We start from the raw sequence: 10,805 nt of genomic DNA, 5'->3' as shown, positions 1-10,805 counted from the left end.
CAACAACACTGCTCCAGAGAAGTAACTCATGCTTCTCAGACACCACTGAGTTTTAGGCAGCTACAGCAAGGTGCCATTTTGAGAGCCCAGGCCTGAACAAACTGCACCTGCCCTGGGGTCCAACAAAGCCTGCATCTCCATATTCCTGGAGCCCCACCGACATCCTCTACCTGCAGCCACTGTCACAGAAGGCTGCTGCTGCCAGGGCCATGATGTGGGCAACCAGCAGTGACTCTATTGTGACCAGCAGCCAAGCTGCCACACATTTTTATGTGCCCAGACTGAATGGAATACATAAAGAAACCAAGTATTTGACTTTTGGAATCCCAAAAGGTCAAGAGTAGATAAAAGTGTTAGAAAAACCTATATAATGAGAAAATAGTTGAAAATGTACCAAGTCTAGCAAGAGATTTAGACATCCAGATACAGGAAGCTCAGAGATATCCAAATAGGTGCAATTCAAAAAGGTGTTCTCCATGGCACTTTGTAGTCAAACTATCAAAAGTAAAAGCGATAATCCTAAAATTAGCAAGAGAAAAGTATTTATTTACTTATAAAGGAACTCATACCAGACTAACAGCAGATCTCAGTAGAAAGCTTATAGGCCAGAAGAGAATGAAATGATATATTCAAAATGATGAAAGAAAAAAAACCTGTCAGCTGAGGAAATTTATACTCAGCAAAGTTATCATTCATAAATGAAGGAGAAATAAAGTCTTTCCCAGACCAGCAACAGCTGAGGGAATTTATCACCATTAGACTGGTCATACAAGAAATGCTTAAGAGATTTCTACACCTGGAAGTGAAAAGATGATATTACCACCATGAAAACACATGAAAGGATACAGTCAGCTGGTGGAACAATCATACAAATAAGGAAGAGAAAGAATTCACATTTACTAATATAGGAAACTGCCAAACCACAATGATAAACAATTAAGAGAGAAAGAAAGGGACAAAGGATATATGAAACAACCAAATTGTCAATTGGTAAAATGACAGGAGTAGGTCATCATATACCAATAACTTTGAATGTAAATGGATTAAATTTTCTACTTAAAAGGTATAGATTGGCTGAATGGCAGAACAAATGAAAACAAAAACAAGACCAAACCCATGACCCAACTATATGCTGTCTACAAGAAACTCATCTTTATACCTATAAAGACACATAAAAACTAACAGTAAAGGCATTCAAAAAGATATTTCAGCTGGGTGCAGTGGCTCACGCCTGTAATCCCAGCACTTTGGGAGGCCGAGGTGGGCAGATCACCTGAGGTCGGGAGTTTGAGACCAGCCTCGATATAGAGAAACCCCGTCTCTACTAAAAATACAAAATTAGCCGGGCGTGGTGGTGCATGCCTGTAATCCCAGCTTGGGAGGCTGAGGCAGGAGCATTGCTTGAACCTGGGAGGCGGAGGTTGCGGTGAGCTGAGATTGCGCCATTGTACTCCAGCCTGGGCAACAAGAGTGAAACTCTGTCTAAAAAAAAAAAAAAAAAGATATTCCGTGCAAACAGAAACCAACAGCAAGCAGGAGTCACTATACTTGTATCAGATGAAACAGACTTCAAGTTAAGAACATTAAAAAAGGACAAAAGAGGTATTATATAATGATAAAGGGATCAATCCAGCAGGAGGAAGTGAAAATTCCAGGTATCTATGCACCTAACACTGGAGCACCCAGATTCATAAAGCAAATAGTATTGGATCTAAAGAGAAAGGTAGACTGCAATACAATAACAGTGGGGGACTTTAACACCCCATTCTCAGCAAGAGGTGAAAGACCTCTACTAGGAAAACTACAAAAATTGATGAAAGAAATTGAAGAGGACAGAAACAAATGGAAAGACATTCCATGCTCATGGATTAGAAGAATTGATATTGCTAAAATGACCATACTGCCCAAAGCAATCTACAGATTCAATGTGTTCACTATCAAAATACTAATGTCATTTTTCACAGAAATAGAAAAAAATCCTAAAATTTGTATAGAACCAAAAAATATCTTGAATAGCCAAAGCAATCCTGAGCAAAAGAACAAAGTTGGAGGCATCACACTACCTAACTTATAAATACATACAAGTCTATAGTAACCAAAATAGGATTGTATAGGTATAAAGACAGACACATAGACCAATGGAACAGAATAGAGAACCCAGAATAAATTAACATATTTACAGCTAATGGATTTTTGACAAAGGCAACCAAGAACATACACTGAGGAGAGGACACTTTCTTCAAAAAATGGTCCTGGGAAAATCTGATATTTATTTGCAGAAGAATGAAACTGGACCCCTATATTTCATCATATAAAACGTCAACTTAAGATAGATTAAATACTTAATTGTAAGATGTGAAACTGTAAAACTACTAGAAGAAAACAGGGAAAATATTTTAGGACATTGGTCTAGGCAAAGATCTTATGGCCAAGACCTCAAGAGAACAGGTGACAAAAACAAAAATAGACAAATGGCGCTCTATGAAACTAAAAAGCATTTGCACAGCAAAGGAAACAACCAATAGAGTGAAGAGACAACCTATTGAATGGGAGAAAATATTGCAAACTATTTATCTGACAAGGGACAAATATTCTGAATATACAAGGAACTCAAACAACTCATGAGTTAAACCCCGTCTCTACTAAAAAAATACAAAAAATTAGCCAGGCGTGGTGGCAGGCGCCTGTAGTCCCAGCTACTTGGAGAGGCTGAGGCAGGAGAATGGCGTGAACCCGGGAGGCGGAGCTTGCAGTGAGCCGAGATTGCGCCACTGCACTCCAGCCTGGGTGACAGAGCGAGACTCAAAAAAAAAAAAAAAAAAAAAAAAAAAAAAAACTCATTAAAAAGTAGGCAAAGAAATGAAGAAATGAATAGGCATTTCTCAAAAGAAGACATACCAATGGCCAACGAGTTCATGAAAAATGTTTGACATCATTAATCATTAGGGTAATGCAAATCAAAATCACAATGAGATATCACCTCACCCCAGTTAAAATGGCTTTTATAAAAAAACAGGGAATAAGAAATGTTGTTGAGTATTTGAATAATAGGGACCCTCATACACTGTTTTTGTGAATATATATTGATGCAGCCACTATGGAAAACTGTATGGAGGTTCCTCAAAAAACTAAGAACTGCTATATGATCCAGCAGTTCCACTACTGGATATATATCCAAAAGAAAGGAAACAAGTATATTGGAGATATTTGCACTCCTATGTTTATTGCAGCACTATTCATACTAGCCAAAATATGGAGTAAAAATAAAATTAAAATAATTAATATTCACAAAGCATCTATAGCAGTACTCATCAATGGAGGATGGATAAAGACAATGTAGTATGTATACATAGGGGAATATTATTCAGCCATAAAAATAATGAAATCCTATCATTTGCAGCAATATGGAATGGGACTATGGATAGTTATTATGTTAAGTGAAGTAAGCCAGACAGAGAAAAGCAAATATCGCATCTTCTAACTCATATGTGGGAGTTTTAAAAAGTGATTCTTTTATGATAGAGAGTAGATTGGTGGTTACTAGAGGCTGGAAAGGGTGTAGAAGGAGGGGATGAAGAGAGGTTGATTAATGGGTATGTATGTATATAGTTTGATAGAAGAAATCAGACCTAGTGTTTGACAGATCAGTATGGTGACTATAGCTTACAATAATCAATCATATGTTTCAAAATAGCTAGAAGAGAATAATTTGAATGTTTAAAGCATAAAGACAAATATTAAACATAATGGATATTACAATTACACTGATTTGATCTTTACAAATTATATCCATTTTTAAATTATCACATGTATCCCCTAAATATTTACATCTATTATGTATCAATAAAAGATAAAATTAAAATATTAATATCCATAAAGCATCTATTGCAGTGCCTGATACCTAAGTGCCATTGAGAGCTTTTATTTTTTCAGTCAGCTTTTAGATTTTTTATACTACTATTTTCTATGTTTCTTTCTTTTTTTTTTTTTGAGACAGAGTCTCGCTGTGTCGCCCAGGCTGGAGTGCAGTGGCGCGATCTCGGCTCACTACAAGCTCCGCCTCCCGGGTTCACGCCATTCTTCTGCCTCAGCCTCCTGAGTAGCTGGGACTACAGGTGCCTACCACCGCGCCCAGCTAATTTTTTGTATTTTTAGTAAAGACGGGGTTTGACCGTGTTGGCCAGGATGGTCTCCATCTCCTGACCTTGTGATCCACCCGCCTTGGCCTCCCAAAGTGCTGGGATTGCAGGTGTGAGCCACCGCACCTGCCCTTCTATGTTTCAATTAATTTTAACTTCTTGAGTTTGATGCTTCATTATTTACTTTTATTCTTGCTTATTTATTAAGATAAATATTTAAGGTTGTGAATTTTCCTCTGCGCACTGCTTACGTTGTCTCTTAAAAGTTCTTACATGTATCCTCATGGGAGTAGGGGTTTTTATTTTCTGATCATGTCATTAATTTCTAGTTTAAATGCATTGTGGCAGATTGTATTTTGTTTTATTGTTAGATTTTGGCACTTAAAAAATATTTTTAGGCCCAACATTTGTTCAGTTTTTGAGAATTGACAAGTATGTGTGAAAAGAAGGAATATTATCTATTTTCAGATACGTTGTTTGATATATGTTAATTAGATTTTCTTCATCATGTTTTTAATGTCTTTTATATTCTTAATTATTTTTCGTGCTCTATCATGAAAACAAAGTGTAAAAATGAATAAAATCTTCAGCTTCTAATGTGTTTCTGTTTCTCTTGAAGGTTTTATTTTATTAACATTGATAGTGTATTTTTTGATGCATAGATGTTTGTACTGGTTAAATCAACATTGTGAACTACACTTTTCTACATTGTGAAGGAGTCTTCTTTTTTTAATTTAATACTTTTGCTGTGAATTAAAGTTGGTTGTACAATAAATTGATATCTTGTTTTTTGTTTTTTTTCCACTTGGTATACCATTGCTTATTTTATTTTTTAGCATTTTTGAATTATTTTGATTTGAGGTGACTCTTAAATATAAAACAAGAGTTGCATTTGGGTTTAGGATCCAATCTGAATGTCTTTTTGTTTTAAATAGGTGAGTTTAGCCTGTTTACTTAGGTTGCTAACAATATATTTGGACCTAGTTCTGACATGTTATGTTAAAAATATTTCACGATGTGATCTGCTTATTTTTCTTTATTCATTGGAGTTTTTTAAGAATTAAAAAAGTTTGTAATTTTGTTCTGGTTATAGTGATTATTTTATATAATAGTTTTAGTCATCTATTTCAGTAGATAGTATCTATTCGTTTTCCACTATAAGCAATGATGAAATTATTCTTTTTTCCCCCCCACATCCTCTTCTTCCTCTCCTATTATATAGGTGTGATTTCTAGCAGGTTGTATTGTCATAGTTGACATTTATCTTAGTGCTTTTAGATATATTTATAACTTTATTTATTGATTTGTTTACTTTAACTGCTTTTTTTTTTCACCAGCTATTAAAGAAAAGGAAATTAATGTACTTCTACTACTGGCCATTTTTTTACCCCTCTTCTTCGCAACTTTAGTTGGAAAATTTAAAATTATAATCTGACATCTGTTTTGATTTTACTTTTACATATATAAGTAATTTTTTGATATTAGTAGACTTAATTTTTTTAGGAACATTATAGGTTTATAGAACAATTATGCAGATAGTACAGAGTTCCCGTATCTACCCTCCCTTCAGAGTTTCCCCTATTATGAACATCTTGCTTTAATGTGGTACACTTGTTACAATTGATGAACCATTATTGATAGATTATTAACTGAAGTTTATTTTTTACATTAGGGTTCACTCTTTGTTGTGCAGTTCTATGGGTTTTGACAAATGCACAATGTCGTATATTTACCATTACAGTATTGTTTGGAATAGTTTCATTGCTCTAAAAATCCACTGTGCTCCAATTGTTCATCTCTCTCTCCTTTCCCTTCCCCTTGGCAACAATTGATATTTTTACTGTTTTTATAGTGTGCCTTTTCCAGAGTGTCACATAGTTGGAATCATACAGTATGTAGCCTCCTCAGACTGGCTTCTTTTACTTAGCAATATGCATTTAGGTTTCCTCCATGTCTTTTCATGGCTCGGTAGATTTTTAAAAATGATAACCTCTTTTATTTATATAGAATTATAAATTACAAACTATTATTTTGCTTAATCCATTTAACCACCAAGTAAGGCAGACAGACTAGAGGATATTAGCTCCATTTCACAGGCGAGAGTGGAAACATTGTTCTCATATTTAGTATAAGACAAGCTGGGAAATGATCATGCCCCTGCACTCTAGCCTAGGCAATGGAGTGAGACCTTGTCTCTTAATAAACCAAGACAGAGCTGTGATGTAAGCCCTGGGCTTCCATACTCACAACTGTTTCCCCCCAATCCCATGACTTTGTGATACATCATTTGAAAGTAATCTGATTTCATAGTGTTTTACAGTATAAGAGTAACATCTATTCCTGGCAGTTTAACTCTGGAGCCAACCAACCTAATTACCTCATAACCTGGCACATTTTAAGGCATTGTTATACCTCTAACTTAATTTCACAGCTATATTTGAGGGCTCCATGAATCAAAATTGCAGCAAGCTGATCTGAAAGGATGAGGAAACACAATGGTCAACCATATTTTCAAGTTTAATCTAGATTTGGCACATCCTCACCAGTTGCTCTGATGGCAAGCAGAGGCAACTAAGTGAATGGAATAGAGGGAAGGCCCATTTAATAGAGGTGGATATTGGTCAAAAAAATACAAGCAGTATCAGACCTCTTTTTCAGGATTAAAATCCCTGGAAGCTCTGCTGCTGGACTACTATATCATTACCAGCAAGACAGAGGGCAATGCTTCTGGAGTCCAGAATATGCAAGGAAAAGGTCAATTAAGCTGCCTGCTTGGGGCCTAGGAAGCCAAATAGTGCTAATTTTTCATCTGTGCAAACCAAGAAAATGATTCATTCCTTCCAGATCTGTGTTTTAAGGAGAAGGATAATCATCAGGGAAACCAAAATTCCATCCTGAAGCCTAGGGGGAATAATAGTGGGCATTTCCCAGTATTATAGATGGTGCAGAGGGCAACACAACATGCCACTGTGAAGAGAAAAAGCTATCTTGGTAACCAGAGACTAGCAAGATCAAAGCCTGGGTGACCAATTCTGATAAGAGCAGGACTGCCTTATATAAGGTCCCTGAGGAGAAGGGGTTATGAACATCCTAAAACTGCACGCAACATTTTGAGTATATGCATGTTTTCCTGGTGAAGGGACCCTTCATTCTCAAATCCTGAGCCAGCAAAAAGGACTAAGCCAGTTGCAGGCTAGGATTAAAAAGCCACCAGATAGACTTAGAGCCAGGCAAGTCTGAGAGGTCTCAAAGCCATGACTGAAAAGTTGGAACATGGACTCACAGCAGAGACAAGTGAACACATGCTTTTGTGCTTGTCTTCCTAATTGTATTTCAAGTCTTTTCAAAATAAGGCCCTAGGACTCCCCAGTTGTAAGTATGCTCCTGGGCTTGGTCCACTGCTGCAGGAGTTTTAGGGGTCCTTGTACAAATGCTTGAGTTATTTACTCACCGACATTAAACCCTAGGGTAGAAGATGAGACAAAGCAAGACTCCTTCCTTCATGGCATGTGCTGATTTCAGAGGAGGCAACAGCTAACTTGGAAAACACTGAAAATTTTCCTTGGAACTGAACTGTGATGAGAGGTGACTGCCATGCACACAACCTACTATCTTTTGTCTAGCCCTTCCCTTCCAGTTTTTGAAGACAGAGCAGAAAATAATCTCTCAAGATATTTGATAATTTCAAAAAACAAAAAAAGTGCTTCCAATGCACTGTGTTTTCAGAAATTCTGGCTCTATTTCAGTTGGAGGATGAGCTGATTGATGTGTTCACCCTGATAGCCAGGTGAGCCCATATCCTTGAAGTCCATTCTATTATTGGTAGCATGATGGGCCATTGAGAGGTAGAAAGGGCACAAGAACCATGAGATCTCTTGGAAATTCTTCCCAGGGAAGACCATTTCCCAGAGGTCTTCCAAGGAAATGACACCAAACCTCCTCAGGTGCTCCTCAGTCACTATGTTGTCTGAGGGAGGGATGGTCTTATTCTTAACCTTGGCTTGTACACGTTTCAAAATGAGTTCCCAGACAGGCTTCAGATTTGGAAATCCCCAGGTCACATAAGTTTCCACTTTTAGGCTCTGGGGAGTGACTTTGACAGACACCACAGAAAATCTTCAGAACTCTTGCAGTGTTCCTCTGCACCAGTGAACTCACCCCATTAATCCTTTGGATGTATATAACAGAGGCCAAGAAAAGTGTATCTGGCAATTCTAAGGCATGAGGCTTCACTTCTAGTCATAGGAGATGCACCCTGTCACATTTCTGCCTCTAGGAATCATGTAGGACCAATTCCAGTCGCTTAAACCTGAGCCTTCTTCCTTTCCTCTGCTCATTCTTTACCAGAAGTGCCTACTTTGCCTGGATGGCTTTGAGGGCTTGAAAAGCCTTCTTCTTTTTCAGGAGATATTCTGGAATCAAAGGGAATTTTTTTCTTTGCTCTTGCTTTGCCATCTTTCTAGGCTGCAGCCACTGATCACGCATATCCCCTGATCCTGCACATGCATGCCCTGTAGGAGACAGAGTGGTCTGCCGGCAGGGACAGCAGGAGACTAGCTATGTGAGACCAACTGAGGCTCCATGGCACTGCCATATCATTCCAGATCAATTTTTTTTTATTTGTAAATGTCTGGTTATTGCAGCACTATCTGCTGAAAAGACTGTCCTTTCTCCATTGAATTCCTCTTGTTTCTTTGTTTCTTTGTCAAAGATGAGTTGAATATATTTATGTGGGTTTATTTCTGGGCTCTCCTTTCGGTTCCATTGATTCATGTGTCTGTTCTTTTACCAATGCCACACTGTTTTGATTGCTGTAGTTGCATAGTAAGTCCTTGAAGTTAGTGTTACTCCTTGGACTTTGTTTTTCTTCCACATTGTGTTGGCTATTCTGGGTCTTTTGCCTTTGCATATAAACCTTAAAATCATTTTGTTGATATTCATAGAATAACCTGCTGGGATTTGGATTGGGATTGTGTTGAAACTATAGATCAGGTTGGGAAGAACTGACACCTTGATAATGGTGTCTTTCTATCCATGAACATGGAACACCTATTTATTTTTAAAAGATCTTCTTCAATTTCTTTCATCAGAGTTTTGTAGTTTTCCTCATAGATCTTGTACGTATTTTGTTAGACTTATACCTAAATATTTCATTTTTCATGCTGATGTAAAGAGTATCATGTTTTTAATTTCAGATTTCAGTTGTTCATTGCTGATATATAGGAAAGTTATGGACTTTTAAAAAATATTAACCTTATATCCTTCAACTTTGCTATAGGTGCTTCAGATTCCACTAGTGTCCTTGTTAGTGTCTTTCCTGTTTTTGAGTTTCCCTAGAAATTCTTTCTTAAGTAGAATCTGAGCTTTGCAGTTCTTTCAGCTGTAATCTCCTGTTATTAGATAGGAACGCTGTTGATGTTATAGACGGTAGAATTATATGGGGAGGGGACATATTCAATACTCCTATGGTTAGGTCTCAGTCTTTTAATGGGTGTGAGCTCCTGGGCTCTGACATTCACAAGTGTGCCTCAGATATTGTATTCCTTCCTTAAGTGAGACAGGAAGCCTAGAGAGGACTGGAGTTGGGTATTTTCCTTCCCTCATGCTGGTTAGGCTCTGGTTATATCGTTTCCCCTGAGGGCAGGCTGCTGTTGCTGGAGAACAGAGAAGAACAACTCTGGGAGTATTTCTAAAAGGCTACTTTACCTCTGGGCGTATTTCAGATTGTTAGCCCCCCACCCCGACCCCCTGCCATGAGCATGAGAGGATTTTCATTAGAGTTTCACCCAGGTGGGGCTTCTTTAAATAGAACTCAGGGAAGTGTGGTCCTCTCCAAAGTTGAACCCCCCACCCTGAGAGTATTTAACCCCCAAGGTAGTCCACATTCAGCTTCCAGCAATCTGTCAATTCCCATTTAAGTGTTCCTATCAATTCCTGGCTCTAGTAGCTTCTGCTTTTGGTAAGCTGTGATTCTCTGTATTCACCTGTTTCTCCAGTTTTTCAGGTAGCAGTTTGCCCTGTGACCTCAATTCTCTGATGGGTCTAAGAAGGTTGTTGATTTTTAGTTTGTTCAGCATTTTTTGTTGTTGTGAGGATGGAAGTGACAGCTTCCAAGCACTAAACATCAAAGCTGAAACCGGAAGTCCCTTATGAATTTTTATAATGTGAACATACTCATGTAACCATCCTCCAGAATAAGAACCATGACATTACCAGCAACACCCCAAATCCCCTTTACAGATGCTAACTCCTCCTTGAAGATAATCAGTATACTGACTTTTATCACCATAATTAGTTTTGCCTGTTTTTGAATTTTTTATAAATGAAATCATTCAGTATGTATTTTCTTTTTATGTCTGGCTTATTTTGCTCAACATATGTTGAAGAGTCGTCCATATTGTTGGGTGAAGTAGTAGTTAATATATTTTCATTGCTGACTAGTATTATAATAGTCCTCTCTTAACTGTGGTTTTGCTTTCTGCAGTTTCAGTTACCAGGGTCAACTGTGGTTCAAAAATATTAAGTGGAGAATGCCAGAAATAAACAATGCTTAAGTTTTAAATTGCATGCAGTTCTGATTAGCATAATGAAATCTCGCACTATCTGCTTTGTCTTGGCTGGGACGTGAATCCTCCCTTTCTCCAGCATATCCATGCTGTATATACT

The 10,805-nt window shown here is 37.6% G+C and overlaps 1 pseudogene; it reads right to left on the bottom strand.

Annotated features, from left to right (window-relative positions):
• Positions 1-7,876: 7,876 nt before the first annotated feature.
• LOC116462073 (ribosomal protein uL30-like) lies at positions 7,877-8,594 on the bottom strand (annotated as a pseudogene).
• Positions 8,595-10,805: the final 2,211 nt, after the last annotated feature.

The sequence above is a fragment of the Hylobates moloch genome, unplaced genomic scaffold (genome assembly GCF_009828535.3).
Source record: "Hylobates moloch isolate HMO894 unplaced genomic scaffold, HMol_V3 SCAFFOLD_22, whole genome shotgun sequence".
NCBI lineage: Eukaryota > Metazoa > Chordata > Mammalia > Primates > Hylobatidae > Hylobates > Hylobates moloch.
Note: the sequence above shows the minus strand (reverse complement) of the source record. Positions and strands in the feature narration are given on the sequence as shown.